General features: G+C 39.0%; 1 long non-coding RNA gene across 1 annotated transcript in view; it reads right to left on the bottom strand.

The window, feature by feature from the left end:
* LOC134170266 (uncharacterized) overlaps nucleotides 1–19,749 on the bottom strand; it is a 67,785-nt gene extending 48,036 nt beyond the window's left edge. The window contains exon 1 of the long non-coding RNA XR_009967186.1: nucleotides 19,515–19,749. This is a non-coding gene — a long non-coding RNA (uncharacterized LOC134170266). The remainder of the gene's footprint in view (nucleotides 1–19,514) is intronic.
* Between the last annotated feature and the right edge of the window lie 937 nt (nucleotides 19,750–20,686).

Here is a 20,686-nt window from a genome sequence, read left to right as displayed (position 1 = left end):
CTATGAAATGAGTCACATCTGCTCCTGAAACGGCGTGTTTCAGAAGGGCTGCTTTACTGGAGGGGTCTGACTAGGGCTTACTGAATCTAACGGAAAAGTTTCTACCAGCTTCTTTTTTGCTGGGTCAGTTTCAAGTGTTTTGGCAACAAACCTGCCCATTTATATAGCCTACTGTCTAATTTTGGAAGATTGCTTTAGAGACAAGCAATAATCAGCCAACCTCAATATTTCACGATATTCATTGAGTGAAACTTGTAGTTAATGCCTTTACAAAAAGCTCTTAGTGCCATTTGGTTCTTACAATGGGAAAATTGGTTCTTTACTGACAGTGAAAAACAGAAGAGAAAAAGATCTTATAAGGATATAATCAAAAAATACAAAATACATCCTTGGAGGAGAGTTCCAAAGGAGACAGTTTTTCAGGTAATGAATACAAGCAGCAGTTCAGAACACAAGCAGCTACAGAAAATCAATGTAAGGGCTGAACACTTCTCTTGACACTTTTCCTTTTCTCAATGGCTCTCATAAATTAGGTTTTTTTGGCTTCTTGGAGTGCTTTGCTTCACAAAAGATTTAGAAGTGTCTGGATGTAACATTCCTGTCATTCCCCAGAAGATAATGTACTTGTTCATTCTGAGAAGTTATACAGAAAGCAAATTAAAAAATGCATGATTATATGAAATCAAGGAGAGTCTCCAATATTAATGTCTCGTGTCCTAAAGGTACAAAATGATAAAAACATTCCCTATAGGTAATTGCAAAAGCAGCAACCTGGCAAGCAATCAAGAAAAATGCAGCCCTGGTTTATAGGTCTGGTTTGAGCTGGCTCAGCAGAAGAATGAGGCTTGATTCCATGGAGTACATAAATGTATGCATAAATCCCATGGTTTCTAACTTGATGCTGCCCTTGCTTACATGCTTTGTGTCACATAGGTGCCAGGGAGGTGAACAAAGACTCTTTGGATACAGGTTCCAATTTTATAGATCATTAATCTGCATTAGCCCAAAAGCTCAATGTTTAGAGCAAATTCATTAGTTGGTAGGCTTGGAAATGTCACGTTAACAGTTTTACTTGTACTAAGTTCCGATCCTCTGATAAAAGTTCCTAGGTCAAAGAACCAGAGATGTCAAAGCTGAGGTAGGAACGCTGCTTCTCAGACCATGAATTAATAAAGGATTTGCGCTGTTTCTGGGGAAGTAATGCTGCTGTACAATCACTTACATTTGACCACTGATAAGGACAAGTTCACCCACACAACGCACATCCACCAGTCCTGCCCCAGTTCTATCAGGGTAGACTGAGCAGATTCAGTAAGAACTTGCCAGCTTTCACTGATGGAGGTAGAGTTCAATTCCAGATGTTATTTTATCCAATAACTACTGGAGCACAGGCACAGAATTTCACTCAGTTACCCCTTTAGTGGACAAATGACTTGTTTTCACTTAAATCTAAACCAAAACTGCCCAGACAGGCTGCAATGTCTCAAAGGCTTGAACAGAGAGGAAGAAGTTACCTACTACTTAGCAACTTTTTCTAACTGTTAATAATGTTATTTTTATATTAAAGTATATACAACCCATTGTAAATTTATTCAGAATTTTTCTTTGGCCCTTGGGTCTTCCAACTTCACTTGAAGTGAATAAAATTAATCCAAAAGCTAGCAAAAGTTTTAAGGTTTTGGGAGATCATAATAGCAGGACACTCCTGGGAAGTGACAGTGGTCTTGTTCTCTTTTCTAAACAGTCACAAGCAGCCTGTAAAACTCACCAGAACTGCAAGCAACACAAGAGCTTAGTAAGGCTCCCTGAAGTACCTTTGCCATGTTGGAGCCCTTCCAAGGAAAGTGTCAGTACAAGTCTGCTAGTCAGTGCCACACCACCACTGACCTCAAACTAAATTCCCTTCTCCCCACCTCAGTCAATAACACTGGATGAGCACTCATCACAGCCAGGGATTCTGGCTTGCACAGCCAGCTCCAGACCTGTCCATCTCATTAATGCAAATTAGGAACTTCATTTTACTCAGGGCTGAGCTACCACTGCTCCTCCCTTCTCCTGTTTGTATTTTATCATGGCTTCAGTTTTCTATTTTGCCATGAATGTCTCCTGTGCTTTTACAAGAATCTCTCATTTTAAAAGGTTGTGTTTTTTCTCCTGTCCTTCAGGCATCTTCATTACAGGGTATTATAAAAAACCCAACAAAACCATAGTGCAGTGTGCCAGTCAACAGTGAAATTATGAGAAGTGTAATCTACTAATGAGCTGATGAGTAAATAACTGTCAGGCCACTGCACTGAGCTATTGATTAGAGCTTCCCACAGAGCCGATATGCTGCATAGGTACCTGCTGCTAAACAGAAGATATCGATGTAGGGAACTTCTGAAAACAATAATGAAAGGTTTCAGATTTTTTAGATGCTTTCTCTCATGTGCTGCAGATCTTCATTGCCAGATCAATCTTCATTGTTAGCTCCTACCTCCCACCCTGCCTCCTGCCTTTCAGCTTGAAAAGGTTAAAAGTGTTCTGTAAACACGCAGTACCCTGGGACACAAGAGGCTTATTAGTGAGAAGTGTAGTCTATAGCAGATATTAAAGCAGCTGGCTGAGATAACTTCACTTGCAATGATGCTCCAGAGAAAATTTCCTCAACGACTTAAGCTTTACCTTGTTGCCCCTACACAACACAGCCATCACATCACACATACTGGCTTCCTATTCTATCCAGAGCCAAAGCCTGAAATTGTTTTGCTTTCAAAAGCTTTGGACAAGCTCCTCCACTGGGTGTCATGCTGTGTCACTCCTTCATATTCCACACTATCATCCTTCATTTAGTACCAGACTTTCATGGCAAGACTCATCTCCTGCTGCATCTTAAGGTCCATTCCAACTCGTAACTGTTCTATTATTCTATGATTCTATGTTTGAGTTTGGCTTTTTCTTTTACTTTGCTTTCTTAGCTGGAAAGTTCTTTCCCCTTCTAGACTGCAAAGTATTCAATTTTCTGTCCTCTGATCCTATCACTTACTTGGACAGTCCAATTTTCTCAAGACTTATCATAGCTTTTGCTTTTGTCCTCACTTCTCCTCACTGAAACTAGGTACAGACACAGATGTCAGCCTTGAATACCAATTCTTAAGTTTCCTTTTTATCTTTTTATAAAATTACTTTTCATTTCAACTCTTATGATCTTTTGAAGTCCATTTACAATCATTAAATGAGAATGAAACATTTGCTTTTCTAATGAAAAAAGTCAATTGACATAGCTCATAATTTCAGGATCTGAACAACTGAAAAGATCTTACTTCATTTGGTGATCTATAAAAAAATTCACATTCAGGGAAGTTCTTATGAAACATTAAATCCTGTTGTACTGTAAAAATAGAGACTTGAATGTCGTGTTATTATCATCTGATGAATTCAAAAGCAGCTGTACCCGAAGTTTCAAGTGGATAGCACATTATCTCCAGATAAATAGCTAGCAACTTTGGTCCCTATTAGATACCTTGTCTAAATCAACAGCATATGGAAACATGTTGTTCTCCTTCCTACAGAGCTGAGATTCTATAAACACAAACTATAAGCTTCGGCTTATATTTATGTAAGTCTCTCATTGATAGAGATCCTGAAATAAACACACTATCATGTTTCTGTGGACTAGCATTATCCATTTATTTAAATATGAAGTTGACCACAAATAAAAATAAGTTTTCCTATCAAAAAACAGGGTCCGTGGTATTTTTCAAAGGCAGAACAATTTAGATAGATTTTTGTAATAGTCAAGAAAATATCTGGGTCTTGTCAACCAATGTGGTAGCTTTGAAACACAGAAAACTTCCGCTTGCATAGAAAGCCCTGACACACAACACATTTTTTAACAACTGGTTAAAGTTTTCAAGATCAGCACAAGTTTCCACCTTGACACGTGGTGGAAAAAAGTTTCAAACCATCAGAGTTTCCTGCAGGACCGAAGTTTCATGTGGTGATTCATTATATAGGGTATATACTTAGGTTGACCACCAGAGTCCTATGTTTTCAGATCTGTTGTATACTGTGGCTATTTGGCTTCATCACATACCCCAGAATGATGTCATTACAACAGTTATTGTAAGTAATGTCTGGCTTTTCTTGCTCAAGCTCAATAACTAAAGATGAAAAGGGGAAGTGGATTAGACAAGACACTCTATCGCTTCCTTTTACGCTGCCCCAAATCATTTTATAACAGGAAAAGTATTTTCAGCAGATAGGTACTTGTCTCCATTAAAATGCAGCAGAAGAAACTTTAAGAATGATCAAGGGGACACACTGAGGTCTTCATGTTAAACAAAGAAGAGAACTTGATATACAATTCAGAAGACAGGGAATAAAAGAAAGCTTAGACAAGATAAAAGAAATAACAGCACACAGAGGATAAGTTATCAAAGAGAAGACCTGGAAGCAAAGCATGTTTTGTTCATTTCAATAAAGAACATAAGATTCCACACAAGAAGATGGAAGAAGATTATTATTTGCTTCTCTGACAGATTCATGTTTGTAGCTTTTTAAAATTTATTCTTATATAGCTGTGCTATAATCAATTCCCTCCTCCAGCCTCCACTCCCAACCTATAGATCTCAAGCTCCAGAAGCCAGTGTGCAGTTGGAGTCACCGTTAGCAGATACTGCCAGCTATGAAATGAGAAAATAAACAAAAAAAAAGAACAAGACAGATGAAAGTATGAAACCTGGAAGCTGCAACGTATCAATAAAATGAACAATGGACACTACAGCTGAATGCACCAAAAGCTGTTTCACAGAGCCAGTATCTAGATCCTTAAACTTGATAGGAAGAACTGGGCTGCAAAAAGAAAAATCCAAACCAACCTTACTCTTAAGAAACAATTCATTGCAGCCATGGGTCAAAGAGCAGATAAGATTTTGGTGCATTGATTTAATGTGGGTAGATCTAATCATGCAGAGTATGATTTTATAGATCAAAAGATACATATAAGAATTAAACCCCCAAAAGTAAAAAGCAGACTGTGACCAACAAGGATGTTGCTCAGCATTAGAATCTCACTAGGTTTTTCTTCACATTGCTTTGTAAGGGTCACCTTCCACACAAGGCAAATCTCAGAGTGCCTGTGAAAATGATTATCAATAATGCTAGAAGGAAAGATGAAAGAACTGACACAGTTCTCTTCCCACCACCTTGGGACACAGTGCTAATAGACAAGGAAGAGCTATGATAAGTCTACAACCACAAAAGGATAACCCCCTTGTCAAACAGAATTCCAGCAGACATCAGAATCTTAATCAATGAAAAGCTTTTCTAGTGTTCCTGGATATGATTTGTATTAAACTGTTGATGTCTAGGGTACAAAGGTTTTACTGCCATAAATCTGAAGGTGCCATGTGTTTTCCTGCAGTTAGGATCCAAGACAGGTTGGCTTTTACTTGAGAGCCCATGCATAGTACCTTCATAACTGTACTTCCAGAAATTGGATATGTAGTGTAGAACAAAGGAGACTCCTCTATGTTTGAGACTTTAGCTGGCATGCATCAATCCTATAGCTAGAGGCGATAGTCAACAACAGAGCTACAAGATGACACCTACATGCAGGCACTCTGACAGCATATAATCAGGCTGAGAAATTCACTGGCCATTGGATGCTCATTAAGGCTGAAAACATCAATCAAGATTGAAGAGGGAGTGGACATCAGACAGCATGCAGTCAGTGCAGATGACCCCAGCACTTCTAAAGGCCACTAAATCTGAACTTCCTGGCCTTAAGCAGATTTTTTTGTGACATTAGGACAAAAGCTTTACGTCAAGGAAGAGGCAGCACAGGTTATCCCTCCTCCTAGCATGTGAAGGCATTTTCTTTCAAAGTGGCAGGCAGAATACTCATCTGATAGGTTACTAGCAGGATGTACTAGCTAGATGCAGGCACAACTGGGCAATTATCACAAATAACTATCACAGATTCTTTCTAATGCACTATGACATTGTTCCTGGTATGTACTAGCTGCTCTTTAAAAAAGCAAAGAAACAGTCCATATTCCGCATTCCCTTGTGCGGTAGGCAGGCACATTAAGTACAGTTGCTGCCTGCCTCACCATAGGGAGAGCCCCCAATGTCTTCCACAGCTCTGCTCAAGGAGTGCAAGTTCTAATGGCTTGTGCTGAAGCTATGAATTGTGGTCACGAGGTTTCTTCCCTCCTATCCAACTGGGAATATCACAGGAAAGGAAAGGTTTCTTGCAGGACTGGCCACAGTCCAGACCTAAGCATCTGTTAGAGAGCTCACTATTGCTCTTGTCATAACAGATTTGGCTGGTAAACCTGGTAACAGCTGCATGAGCTAAGTTTGTGATGCATACAATTAATTTGCAACTAGCAAACCTGTCATTGTTCATCACTAGATGACAGCAATGCTCTTCTGTGCATGCCTTGAAGTGTTATTAGGGGCATGACTCCAAGCAGCCCTGTGTGGCTCTGCAGCCTGTTTTCCTGCCATCATCACAGTTACATTGGAAAACGATGAAAGGAGGTTGCTCTTGGGGAGATAACTCTGCGTGGATGAGATGCCATGGACCCAAAGGGAGAGAAAACAGCAGTTCAGGAAAACATAAATTAGAAGTAGTGGTAGTAGTATGGCTCAGGGGGAGCCATAGGAAGGGCTGAAAACTAGCTCACTTCCTGTCATCACCATGGAGAAGACACTCAGAAGAACTTTAACTGCACTACATTTTGTCATATATATGACTTCCCTACATCCACACCACACTTGCTGATGAAATACAAAGTAGAGATATGAGAAGAGAAGCTTCCAACCATGTGATGCCATGTAACTCTCGTTACCAGAAATACACATGCTGGTCTGCAGGAAAGGGGTACCACAGACAGGAGGAGTGAAGCCTGTGGTAGCAATTCCTGCCTTCCCCTGCTTCTGGATGTAGCACAGTGACTAGTTGCGCTGGCAAGACCATTTGAGTGATTGCACTGTTGGTCAGGAAACTCAGCTTGCCTCACACCAACTGGGTCCATGTCCACCATTTTGCCTTGCAGCCAGGAAGCTCACTGTGGCACCCTCAAGCTATTCTGGCAACACCATGAGGGCTGCCAACAGCAATAGCAACACTGAAGCTGCAGAAAGCAGGGATATTTTACCATCATGTCCATAGCAAGCAATTTTTCCAATTTGATCTTCTCAAAAGGTTACGACTTAAACTAAAGGGTGGATGCAAGTGAGATCACAGATGGAGCTGGGGGTGGAAGAAGAAAGGAATAAAATCCCAAGCAAATCAGACTGGATGCATGACCAATTCCCAGCCAAACACTACTTCAGCTGGAGCAACTACCATTTAATCCTCCAATTTTCATAGGAAGGCAGTCTATAAATTTAGTTGCATACATACATATGCATACCCACATTCACATAAATCCTTGTGTGAGAACAAGGAACATGAATATCTGCAGCTTCAGTGATTGCTTGCTCTGCTGGCAAGAGAAGAATAATATCTTGTTATTTATATCTATGACAAGCCATTTATTTACATCCATTTTTTTCATACTGCCCTTTTTCTTCTCACCTGATACTATGCCTTTGCTGTACAGCTTTTATGGTAATGAGTTTAATTCTGAAGTTAGCTTTGGGGTACGCACTTTTACAGAATATAAATGAAGCCCTTGGCCATTTGAGGTCATTAAAGACTTCATGGCAAGAAAATTATCTGTGAACAGGAAAACCTGGTTCTCTCTACCTAGAAGGAGTAACTGTACCCCTGGTAAGACCACAACAAGACCAAAACCAAATGAACATCATAAACAAACCCCAGCTGTAAGAGCACAGAGAAAGGTTCAGCTGAGAAAAGGAAAGCCTTGTGTTTGCATTGCTTCTGGAATAACCAGCTCTCTGAGTTATCCACTTGCAGGTGTCAGGGAATCATGCCTTGTTTTTCTCTCACTTCAGTATAATAATATGTGATTATTTCCTAAAGAATGGGATCATCAACTAACAAGCTGGTCATTTTGTTCTAGTGGAAACCATCAGCCAGAGGTGCTCATCCTACATAAAATATCTTTATTGATTCCTCATCCTTACAAGAACCAAATGTTCTGAAAAGAGTTTATAAAGGAAGCTGCCAGTTCAGACATTCACCTTCAAGACAATTACTCATAAAAGTCGAGGTTTTGTTCAGAAGTGAAGAGAGTAGAGAAGTAATAAACACACAAGTTTAGCACAGTAGCCATACTGTGGACACTTACTCTAACAATATTAATTTATAGGGCTTTTTTCCCTTCTCAGTCATCAATCCTGAAATCCATAGCAGCTTCTCAGATAGCCCTGCAGTTCCTTAGAAGGTCTAAGGGGGTCCAGTCGGACTTTCCACTGGGCAAGATCTGAAGGTACAGAAGAATGTACAAGATCTGAATGTGCAGAAAGGCACAGTGGAAAACACTGGGCTGCTCAAGGAGCTGAATGTCCTGTCATTTTATTGCCATTAATTTATCTAGCTAAAAGAAAAGTAGCTGGGCTGTCCTCTACAACAGAAGTAGAGTGGGTTATAGAAAGCTGAATACTTGGCAAAATAATGAGAATTATTTTAGACCTTTTTCTACAGAAAATGAAGAGCATCCTGGGATAGTCCTAATCCTCTTCAAAACTAACTTACTCAGTTCTTCACTTAGTGAACTAGGCGGCTCTGAAATGCCATTCTTAATCTGAGTGTCTTTCTTCTGCTTTTATAATTGTGCCCAATTTGTACTGTTTTATTAATCAGTGCGGTATGTGATCCAGAAGACCTATACCAAGTTGTAGAGTTCCTTCCTGCTTCTTGTACACTTGCATTCTCCCTGCCGCTGCAAACTGCACTGTCCTGTGTTCACTCCCTTCCCCACCAGCATCTAAACTTACCCCAGCTTCTGCTCTACTGGAAATCTCTTTCCCAGCAAGTGTGGCGCTCACTCCCCACAGCCCATTCAGTAGCTGGTATCTTGGAAAACAAAGTTTCTTAAGAAAACATAACACAACATCACTGTGCTTTAAAGGGTGCTAATGATTGGCAGGGGACTAACTACTTTCTATAATGAAAGAGAATGTGGAACAGGCTTCTACTTTTGCAGCTCTTTGGGGAAGTGGTGTTGTTGTTCTTTAAATAAATTTTGAAAAGAGGACAGGTGAACTCTAACTGCAACTCCCTCTGCAGGCAATAAAGCATCTGATGGAATTTCTGCACATCTGCCAGTGGAAGGATATGGATTAATCAACATACATCATGATCTATACAGAAAGCATTAAAGCCTCCCTTGGACTCATTTGCAAGAACATCCTCTTGACATTATTTTGATATTTATATCTCAGCCTTTATTTGTTCCTTATATTTTGGGGTGATGGATGAAAGTTAGAAAAACCAAGCCTCGGTGAAGAATTTATCTTTGGAAAATACTTGCACAATGTACATATGGGTTGACTGAAACAGCTTAATTTTGTCCATTGGTTTCATTCATGTGACAGTAAGGAGAATTGGCTGGTAGTTTCTTGACTTTTCCCAGTATGGAAAAAAGGGAAAACTTACACTTTTTTCAGATAAAAGGTTTGGTTTGCCATAAAACTCTTCAGTTAAGCATTTTATACTTACTAGATAGCCCATTTTAACATACAATGGGAATTTGGAAAGACACAATTTAACATTAGTTTCAATAGTATTAAAATGCTGAAGGAAGTTCAGCAAACACCAGGTTTTGATTTGTAAGTTTGAGATATAATTTTTTGTCCAATACAACACAAATAAAACCTAAGAGTCTCAGACCTAGAGAGGAAGTAGTGTTTGTCTTAGAACTATCATTTGATTGTATTATAGGGTATAGCAGGAGATTTCAATGTTGATGTCTTCAGTACTCTCAACTGATTTTCTTTTAAATCTTGGTTTTAACAGCAGCTTCCTCTGCTTTGAGACAGTTCTGCAAGTTCTTGAGGACCCGCTTCAAAGAACAGCAGCCTGTTCTTTGGTGTGTCACATGAGCTGTTCTGTATCAAATAGGACTGATTTCAGCCATCTCTCTCACAGATTCAGTTTTGTCAGAAAAAAATGAAAACACCCCACTTGCTAAACTGAAACATTCAATTTAAACCATGATATAATAGTAAGTCTTACAATTCTAAAATCTAAATTTACGCAGGGCCAGCTTGTACATGATTTAGTTCTGTGCCAGCATTGCTCTCTAGCTATTTCTTTTACATTTGTAGTTCCTCTTCTAGATGAATCTTCAGCACCTTAAAATTACTTTTCAGCCTACCTGACTCAACAAAGAGGCCTATTCATCAGTTTATCCTCTGAAATATTCCTAATTACAAATGTGGTTCAAATGCCAGATCAGATCTTTCTAAATAAACCTGCTCATAAATCTTTGTAGGTAAACATCTGTCATGCACCTAAGTAAACTCAAGGAAAAAGCAGATTCATGGCCAGTCAGTTACATACTTTACTCAATTTCTCTTTGCTGGTTCACCTCTCTGGTTGCCTACAGCTTGGCAGAGACAGAAAGCACATTTGCAGCAGCCAGCTCTGAGTGCATTTGGAAAGGTTTGCTAACACGACCTTTTTATGCCTGCATGAGAATACAGAACAAAGCCAAAAGGGAAATGTTTCTGAGAGGAGAAAAGTACTTCATCAAATACTATAAGTAGCAGGACACGTTCAATAATGATATGCCAGTGAGAAGAATACCCAAGTCCAAATCTAGCAGCAATTAGAGCAACTGACAGAACTGGTAAAGATGCTTAATCCTGTTATAGACCAGCAGCCAACCACTAAGAAATGGATCTCAGAGAGGAATTTAATTTCTGCAGTTACTGCACTGCTGCAAGGGCTGCAGGTAACAAAACAGCAGGCACCACCACTGCTGGAGGGAAGGCACTGGACATTGTAAAGTGACTAGTTTTCACGTATCTTCCTCAGCTAATTCTCAGATGTACACTTTTCTGTTTAAATCAATTGTATGATTAGGAATGACTTGCCTGTGGCAGAACTGCAGGAGTTTATTAATATCACATAACAGAAAAGAAGAAATAAAGGGGCACCAGGGAATCTGACAGGCCACCAAAAGCATGCTGCTCCATCTTAGGGGGTTGCTGCCATTACACTAATAAATTATGTCTCTATTGCTTGTCAGCTACAGGATAAACCAGGGCATCTTTATTAGCAACAATGGACTCTAATTGGAATTTTAAAAGAAGTTACTTGCTTAAGAGTTCACTCAAGACTATTAGGAATACGCATTACTTTGTGTTAAAGAATGGAAGCGTTTCAGTAGTAATGACCTATTTTGAATAAATTTATCTCTGTATCCTGACAGTGCAATGCTGATTTAGCACCAGCCCTGTCAGTTATCTCAGAATAGTAATTCTGCCTTCCAGCTGGGAAATAAAGCTTTAATAAAAATATTTATGGAACATACGATTTTTCATAATGATGCTCGAGTTGTGCAGACTCAACTTTGAGCAGCTAAGCAAAATGCCACCCAAAACAATTACAATCAATTCTTTTCAGTCTATCAGCAGTTAGACTTGAAACATTAACAGATGACAAACTGGGAACAGTTACAGCAAAGTCACTGAAATTAAAGCAGTGTAAGTGAAATGACATGTTATTCAGACATTTGAAAGGACTAAGCTGCAACTGCTTGGACTGTGCATTCTTAATGCCTTGTGCTGCTTTGGTCATGTCTCTGACTCAAATTCTCAAAAAGTCACTGCTTGACAATTCCAAGAAAGTGACATTTAAAAGTGCAGTCGGGGAAATAAAGGAAAAACAACAGACAAGGTTCAGCAAAGAGAGCATTCATCTTTCACAAATGAGCAGGTGGAGAAACCAGTGTAGTATTACAAAAACAAAGGAATAACCAATTGAGCAAACAAAGAACATATGGTCCAGAGACACCATTGCACCATCTGCCTCCATTTGCAATGGAAATCGATTTGGAAGTAAATCTATCTTTGGAGCAGAGGGTGGACAGCTCCCCATCCCACCGGGAGTACTGCTCTCTGAAACAAGACGTTCTAGGAAGAACTATCCTGTTTACTTAAAAAAGCTTATGTTCCAGCTTTTGGTTGCTCTCATCTAAAGCCCTGCTATCTTGTTTCCATCCAAAGCGCATGTCTTGCAAAACATAACTGGCAGTCCTAAATCAGGAATACCTTGTTGTGACTGCTAAAGTAACCTTCACAGTTGGCTGACAGTCAACAGATACAGCTATAAGATACACAGAAGTGTCAACTGAAAAAAGTCAGTTTCATCAGCAGTAACATGTTTACAGCTTAAATGGTGGTTTATATTTATCCCGGAAACAGCAAAGAAAATGAATGAAAGCATGAACTGAATGCTGTTGCCCCAGGGCTGAGGCTGTTTTACAGGTGGATTATCTCCAACTTGCTCCATAGGAAAAGATAAAGATGATAGCCAAGCCTGATTCCATAATCCTGTTTTGTGAAATGTAAACACTCATCTAAAGCTTTTGGAAGAGAACAGCATTTTCTTGACAGCTCATCAACCGAGGACTGCTGTTTATCTCTAGAATGACCAATCCACTGTTGCAGTGTCAGCTTCTATTTGAGGAATACACCACAGAACATCAGTGCAGATGTGCAGGCACGCAAACTATTCTATCTGACAACTGCCATCTTCAATTATTCTTTTCTCATCTACCTCAGTCTTCTTGTCTTAACCTGCTGTAATAAATTCTAAAATCCTCCCCAGGATCTTGGCACCTTCTAAAAGTCACTGGTAAAAATGGATTCCACCCTGTTTCAAGTAATTTTGTGTCTGGGTACAATCAGTACACAATTGCATAGGAACAGCTTGAAAGAGAGAAAGGAGAATAAATCACACATGCACAAGTGTAGCCCATAAACCTGTTTATATGCATTTGTAAGCTGTATTGCTGCAAGTTAAAAGTTGTATTTAAAATTACTTGTGATGTTTTTCCTCGGTTTTTGTCTCCAGCAAGTCTGGCATCATCCTAAAGGAGGGGTAGCAGTGGTTCCATCAGTACTCTTTCTTCTTCTAAAACTATATGCAGGCTCTGATGCAACAGGAGTATATGCTGACTAGAAGCAGAGACCAGGCAACTGCATAGCACTGGGCTGAGCTCATCTCAGAAACTCCTGTGAAAAACCCATTGGGAGTTGAAATAACATTAATCCATTTTCAAACACTTAGAAATCAGTCAATAGATTTGTACTACTGGCAGGGAAGATTCAGTCCACCTCTCTTCTGAAAGAGCTGCTGATTTGGAGAATAGCAGTTTTTGTCTTTTCAAGACAAAATTGTTTTCTTGTAAGTCCAAGGAATTCTCTCTGAGAAAATAGGTCAGCCTGATATTCAGCTAAATGTCTGCCATTAAAAGAAAAGCATGCGATTTCTCTATATTGAGGTCACTGTTACCCCTAGCAGCACGGAAGGGTCTCCATAGTGAAGTAGTTCAGGATTTAGCTCTGCCAAGCGATACGATTCATGTGCATCTTGTAGTGCAACCTGAACCACACAAACTTTGAGGAGGCAGAGTGCTTGTGTTGGAAGAACTTTAGGTACCTTCAAGTTATTACAGGTATTACCTAGAAAGACTGCAGTTTCTTCACATTCAATCTTCATTATAATCTGATCAATACATGACCCTTGTTCCCTTGCAATCAACTTTGCCAATAGCTCCTGTTGCATTATCAATGCCCATATTACTAAAGCCTTTAGCACTGTGCTGTTGTTTACACTGTTTAGCACACACCAGATCACCTACTGATGCAAACTTCATGCACACCTGACCCTAAAGAACTTCAGTTTTCCCTGGGAAAGATGACTTTATAATTGAAAAAAATCCTTTAAAACCCTTTCTGATCTTCATACCTATAAAAGCAAGTACATTCCATAAAAGAACTATTCCATATGGTTTTATTTCAGAATTAAATCAGTTAGTAAATATGAATGGCTATTTACCAGCTATTTAAGGTGTGCAGAAACCAGATTTTCATGAACAAAACAAGTGAGGGAATGAAGTGTTTCTCCTAAAGATTAAAAAGCAAAATTATTTTTACTAAAGGTTTCTGCACTCTGGCTTGTTTTTTTTTTAATAAATAACCTAATGAGATGACTGTGGTGAGTATAGAGATTAGCATGGACTTCCGTAAGGACTCTCAACCAGCTGTTACTTTTATTTATTCTTCTTCATCCCTTCCCCTAACTGCACTAGTAACAGAAGAAATAAGTACTGCCATCGTCTTCAGATATCCGTTCTTTCTGAACAATTTTATTTTCCCCTCCTTCAGCCAAGCTATAACTCTATAACTTCATTTCTAATTACTGTTTTCTGTTCCATTTGATTTCCTTTTTTTGTTGGTTCGTTTTTTTTTTTTTAGAATAGGGAAGAGATGAACTCTGTGCTATTTTGACTCTGCATTATCATCCTTAATCACATGAACCTCCCAGCTATTTTCAGCATACACACATTTCTCAGGACCCAACTGATACACTTAATGTCCTTCCCAGGGTCTTCTGATTTTCTTCATTAGTATGCATTTTAAACAATATTGTTTGCATTAAACAATGAGGTTGTCAGACAATGAAAGAAGACAGCTTTTTGTGTATGTACAGGTAAGTGGCAAAACACAGTCCCTGTGGCAAGGAAGTGATATGCCTGTATAACAGCATTACACTTAGGCCTGATAACTGCACTACAGGATGCCTCGGTACTGGCAGAGCAGTGCATTAACACAGCTATGCTAATTTGGAGGTCCAAAAATGCTCGCATCCCTCTGAGTATCACAGCGCTGTGCCAGGTAGAACAACAACAGTACAGATAAAAATCAGACTTTCAGTTGTGCTTTCTAGAGAGATACTACTAGCTCAAGCATGCAATTAAGCAAATTAGCAATTGTTTTAGCCCTGAATTGCATCAGGAACAGAGAGATTTTGAGGCTGTACACTAATCAAAGAGATGAAAAGCTTTTAAAGACTAATTCCTATTTTCTAACTTTTCATATCTTGCCTTGGCTACCTGAAAGTTGTAGTTATTCTGCTCCCAGTGCCACTTTCAGTGTTCATTTATATACCTACACTGACACTGCTTTTTGCACTTAAATTCACAGGAGTATTCTCTGCCTCTACTGACTGCTTTTCTCAGACAAAGAAAACCCAACCCTAAGTTGACCTATTCTGTCTTAGTTAAGCCAATTCTTCTGCTTTACAGTTACTACAAACAGAAACATTTATTCACCTACTTGAATTAATATATTAATTTCCATTTAAGTATGCTGCACCTCCATCATGCTGGAACTGATGTGGTCCAGGAAACCATTTGCTCTAAATTTGGGTAAGTGTCCTTGGTATTTGTGAGGCAGTTACCACCATCAGGTGCTTTCATTGAAGTCTCAGGGCAAGCTGCTCATTACAACTGCAATTCCCATCAAGCTTAATTTCCAACATGATGTAAATTCTATGTATCACGTTGGGCCATAGAACAATGCCTGCCTGGTTTTCAGGTTCATCTTCATTAGAACTTGTGTTCCACAATTAGCTACAATAAATCAGCTCTACTAAAAAAGACTCCAGTAGCAGCAGATTTCCAGTCTCTGTTTCAACTCCTCTTTACCTGTAATTAATGCTTCATCATTGTCCTTAAGGGAGAACATCTGTTTTCACAGATCATGCTACTGTTCGGTTAAATACAACTGTCTTTCTGTTCCCCAAAACATATTTGGCAGATCCTAAACAGATTATAACAGATTTTTCAGGAGATTTTTTTACAACCATTTTTCTAGACTCCTTGCCATTCACTTTGCAGATCCTAAGCAACTTTTTTCATTAACTGAAAAGGTATTACGATCCTACTTACACTGCATAGAGACAGAGCTGCAGTATGGAACCATTATCATTATTACGTTATCATTATTCTCAATTACACTAAGCTACAGTCACAAATAGTGCATGATATCACCATTACCATCACACATGTTATTACTGAGGAAAGTAAAGCGTGAAGATAATTAGCAAAGGGAAACTTAGACTTGCAACAAGCATCCATTTCTTGGTGTAAGTTTCAAGTCTCTTCTGTCCTTAAACACGAACATTTGCCTACAGACACAATGCAGAAAGTGCAGTCAACTCTGACCTCAGCTTGCTTATCCCCTCTTCCAAATTGCGCTATTCCAGCACCTTGAGTTTCCCTCTGGGGATCAGTCTCTCTAGATGCCAGTGATACGCCCCTTCATGGACAGTGCCAACAATTTCAGTTTGAAGAGACAGTGATATTACTGAAATGGAATGACACTGATTATGCTCAGTTAGCTTAGCTTTGGTCTGTGAAGCTAAAGAGAAACAGCCAAACAGCTCTCCTACAATCTTCAGGTGAAAGACAACAAAGAATGAGAGATGACAGCTTCCTAAATCATTCTGCCTTGATCAGCACGAGGTTGGGGCTTCAGTTTTGTGTTTGATTTTTAAAATCTGCCCCCAGTTCAGGCTACGCATATGACAAAATAACACTGGGACATTGGTGCCAAAGTCACAGTGAAACATTCACTGTAGACTGTGGTACTTGAAGATATCAAGTCCCCCCATTCCAAAAGCATTTGATTTTTTGCACTGACAAGGATGAAAAGGGTGGCTCTTTATCAGCCTAGCTCAACTGCAGAAACAAAACCCACAGTCACTGATCATGCATGATAAAAGACTTTAGTAATTTCTCTTTGTAGATGCTTTTCTTTCCTTACTATAGAATACTGATGCTTTCCCTGAGCTCTACCATTTCACTCTAAAGCATGAGGGATGTGAAACTAAAAGACACACCATGGCCTAACAGGCTAATAATCCCTGGCAACACCAAGAAAAACTACAGACTATTTTCCTGCTCCTGTACAAGAGAACCTTAGCTGTGCCACTCCAAGCTTGTGACACTTGGGTAAGCTCCCATGAACCTGAGGTCCGAACCCAAACAGCATGTCAGGCTCTCATTTACCCTCTTCAGTAAGAGCTATCTGGGCTTCACTGCCTCACTGCACCTTTCTGCTTGCCCCACACTGTAGGTAGGATAGGGTTAAAGAATAGGGGTGCAACAGCTGTGCTGAGGCAGTGGTCTGAATCAGGTCTAAGCCCACACTATTATTGTAAACGCATTAAAGATTTATTTCATTAGCACAGCTTACAAGTACATAGATCGTTTGGCACACTCCAGATATCATAAGGCTGGTTCAGAACCTCATTCCTCAAATGGTTAAAAGAATACCTTTTTGCTGTACCCTACTAACAGAAGCACTGGGAAATAGTTCTTTGTGCCTACATCACATTGATCTTCATTATGTTACAGTTGCACTGAAGTAATAGGAGAAAATACTTAACCAATATCCCATGTTTCTGGGAGATGCTTAACACCACTTCCCACCATCTTACTCTACAAGTTCCTGGTACTTTCAAGTAAGATCACAGCACTAGCATCTTCAGAAAACTCCCAGCATAGATCATCAGGATATAATATATTTGAGGTATGTTTCATTCTCATCTAGGATCAAAAAGGAGCATACACTCAAGAACTGTTGGTTAGGGCATTCTGGGTTAAGCCAACACATATCCATTGTCAAGACAGAAATTATATTTTAACTGCAAAGTGAAAGCAACTGACAAGAGGATAATTCTAACAATCAGAAATTGCAAAGGTGACAGTCTTGGAATCAAATAATCATATTGCCAGCGGAACCATTTAAAAGAAAGTATAGCTTTTAGAGGAGTTTGATAAATAGCACCTCATTAGCAGAATCTCAAGAAGCCAAAGGTTAGTGAGAGTCAGAGTCCAGCCAGATTTGCAACAACGTTTTCAAATTAAACCCTCCATTTAGATTATCCAGACAAAGTAGGTGCTGAGTTTTACTGCTCCTGCACATTTGTTACCCTAATGGGTATAAGCCATCATTTTCTCTCTATACCACAAAAAAAGGAAGAATTCTCCTCTCTCCCTTTTATATGCATACAATTGTCTGGTGTTATCAGGTAAAAGCTTTAATTGTTGGTGCGTGGCAAGCATAACAATAGGGAGATTTGCACATCTGATGTTTCTTAAACAGGAAACAAGCCCCACAATCCAATTAGCTGCCTCTGATGGTAACCTTAAGTTCTAACCTTGGGTAAAACCCTTTCAAGTAAGCCACTTCATGCTCTGAGCTCCCACTGTGCCTGGTATTTATTTGTCACTGTCAAAAAAATGCTAGAAAGTGTCATATTTTAACTCTGAAAGTTAAAAAAATAAGGGTATTATAAATGCAGCTAATAACTGCAGAACCATTCACAATCCCATTCCAAGCTTCTGTTGATTAGTCATTGTAGACTTGGTAGAGACAAGTATAATTGAGCAACCATACGACAGGGATTTTTGTTAGGAAGAGTCTGTTATGAATTCAGACACCCAAGAAAGAGCAGGAGAGCAAGCTAAGAGGATTCTGAATCATCCCAGCAAGGCAGCAAAAAAGCACCATGTGATCTCACATCAGTGGTCCACCTCTGCCAGTCAGCCAGCTGACAGGTTCATGCTCTAGAGCCTCAAATTGGTTTGTCCAAACCACTCAGCAGAAAGTTATAACAGCTAACTATAAGGGTATAAAGGAATGAAGACGTTAAGCTATTTTCTCCTTCTAACAAGGAAATTCAACTGACCATTATCTCAGAAACGGTGAAAGCAATTTCTGCTTAATTCCTTTAGAAATTCAGATCTGACTCCTCTTAGAAACGCCAGCCTGCAGGAAAGCATTTCTGTAGCCTGTAAGGTAGTGAAGAGACTACACAAACAACAGATACAGAAATCTACAAAGCTTCTTAGTATTTTTTAATGAAAGGCTCCACATGACAGTGAGCACATACAAGACTCACACATCAAAGAGTACCCCATAAGCAGACATCAGTTTTACAGCACACTGCAGTGCACAAATACCATATACCTCCCAACCTTGTACCTTCAGTTTGACTTGAGGCTTCAAATTTACATCAGAAATTACCTATTCCATTGATTCAAAGCAAGCAGTAAGAGCATCTGTACTTTGCCACCATTACATAAACAATCATGAACCTTCTATCAAATTAACTTATTTTATCATAACATTTAATGAACCTTCGAGAATGAATCATCTTTTTTGCCCCTTCAGGTATCTATAGATAGATACCCCACAACCAAACACACAAGATTAAGGTTTGGTGCAGAATTAGGTCCTAACAATATGTACTGCAAAAACAAACCAATGAAAAGCAAACCAAACAATGCAAAAGACTAAGCAAAACAATTGTAAGAGAAAATAAAATGGTTACAGCCCTTAAGAATTCATTTATCAGTACAACTTACCCTATATTAGGACAATAATTCACCGAGTAGCTGACAAAGTTTCCTCAAAAGCAGTCACCAACCTTCAAGTTTTTCATTCTAAGAAGTACTTCAAATTACCTTAATTTACTTCTGTGAAACAAAGTCAAAACAAAGTATAACCACAGCTGAACAAAAAAGAAGTACCATTTCAGGAAGCTTCTCTAAGCCCTTCACAGTCCTAAAACGCATAAGGCAGCCAAAACACTATCCCTCTGCCTTTTTGCAGGGCTAAGGGCACCTGTTTACCAAGTGCTAATTGCAGTTAATTAGCCATCAATTAAAGCAAACTACATTTTCACCTGTTTCAGATCTAAATCCCCGCTTGTCCAATTACCTTGTTCTAGCAAACTGTTTGAAGTTAACTCCTTACTGACTTCAGGTTTGTGACCCAGTCTTTGCTGTGTGCAGTATTTGACTTCTCTACTGCAGTTACAGACTTGCTTGCACTCAGTTTCTCTGCTAAATTCTTCTGGGTTAGTACTTTAGAAGTGAAATAAACATGGGTTTGAAGCAGCTAAACACAAGTTTGCTAAAATATACTCTTGAATCACAAAGTTTTTTCCAATTAAAATGCCTTCTTATTGAGGACAATTCCTTTATAGGCAAGTCCTTCTATTCTTAACCATTAAAAAGGAGTTCTTAACAGACTGTCTGCTTTGATAAGGCCTCTTCTTCTCCTACTCAGATGTTTAGCAGTATTCTTGTTGTCTACAGTTCACTTGCTTGCACTGTATTAAAACTGCAGTGGAAGCTGGCCTGCTGCTGTATCCTTCTAGGAGGCTCTTTTCTCTTGTTTGAAATATTTTAAAGAAAAGCAAACAAAGTAGAGAGTTTATTTCTATAAAGCCATCCAAGTTTTTAATTTTCAGCCTTCAAAAATAAAAAGGCATCCAGTTCTGGAATAAATAAAAATTAGTTCAATTATTATGAAGATAAATTAACTGTAAACGAATAATGTTCGTATCCTGGGTACCTGCTTTGCAGTAATTTCCTCATTAAAGAACTATAAGCTAGTCAATTTGCATTAGAACGGTTAAGTACTTTAATTCAATTATGGAATTACTATTGGGTGATTAAAGACTGAGAACAAATAACTTTGAGTTCATTTTAGTCATCTACTAGCTACTACCTATATGTCTTAGCAATAAATACATATGAAACTGGATGAAACATAGAACAAAATAAAAATTGCACCATAATCTGTGGCTGGCTTCTCACTCAACATGTGATTACAAATGAGGAACTGATGCCTAGTATGTGCACGAAGTTTTAGACCAAAGTGAAAAGTCTTCAGGTAACTACTTCATGCTATCTGT

This window comes from Pezoporus occidentalis, unplaced genomic scaffold (assembly GCF_034315485.1).
Source record: "Pezoporus occidentalis ecotype Australia unplaced genomic scaffold, CSIRO_AGI_Poc_V1 ctg37, whole genome shotgun sequence".
NCBI classification, from domain to species: Eukaryota; Metazoa; Chordata; class Aves; order Psittaciformes; family Psittacidae; genus Pezoporus; species Pezoporus occidentalis.
This window is presented reverse-complemented; position numbering and strand designations above follow the sequence as displayed.